Genomic DNA, 409 nt, shown 5'->3' on the forward strand with positions numbered 1-409 from the left:
AGTGTAAGGAAAAGCGCGTTTTTCTTCATCTGATCAAATGAAACAGAATGACAGTTATGTTCAAATTAAGAGAAGAGCTGAGAATAGGCAGCTCTAAAATACTGGGATGCCATAGACCATAAACATCAAATGAATGCAAACATGAGCTAGTTATTAATATTAGGCATAGTAATCGGCAGGTTCTTGATTACAAGGCTAGACCAAGTTAATTACATGTAATGTCGAAATAATAATAATAATAATAATAATTATTATTATTAGTACCTATACGTTAAGGGGAACTTAGACAAAGGGGAAATAACACAAAAAATATTCCCCTTGGGCTAGTTATTATTTATATGCCTAGTAAATAGTATCTGTAGGTTCTTCATTTCAAGCCTTAGGCCAAGGTAATTATATGCTGAAATGA

At 32.3% G+C, this 409-nt stretch overlaps 1 protein-coding gene across 1 annotated transcript in view; it reads left to right on the plus strand.

Annotated features, from left to right (window-relative positions):
- LOC117119697 (dnaJ homolog subfamily C member 2-like) overlaps window positions 1–409 on the plus strand; it is an 8,125-nt gene that overhangs the window by 713 nt on the left and 7,003 nt on the right. The window lies entirely within an intron of this gene.

The sequence above is a fragment of the Anneissia japonica genome, unplaced genomic scaffold (assembly GCF_011630105.1).
Source record: "Anneissia japonica isolate Jap-2015-1 unplaced genomic scaffold, ASM1163010v1 scaffold7767_len233565_cov179, whole genome shotgun sequence".
NCBI classification, from domain to species: Eukaryota; Metazoa; Echinodermata; class Crinoidea; order Comatulida; family Comatulidae; genus Anneissia; species Anneissia japonica.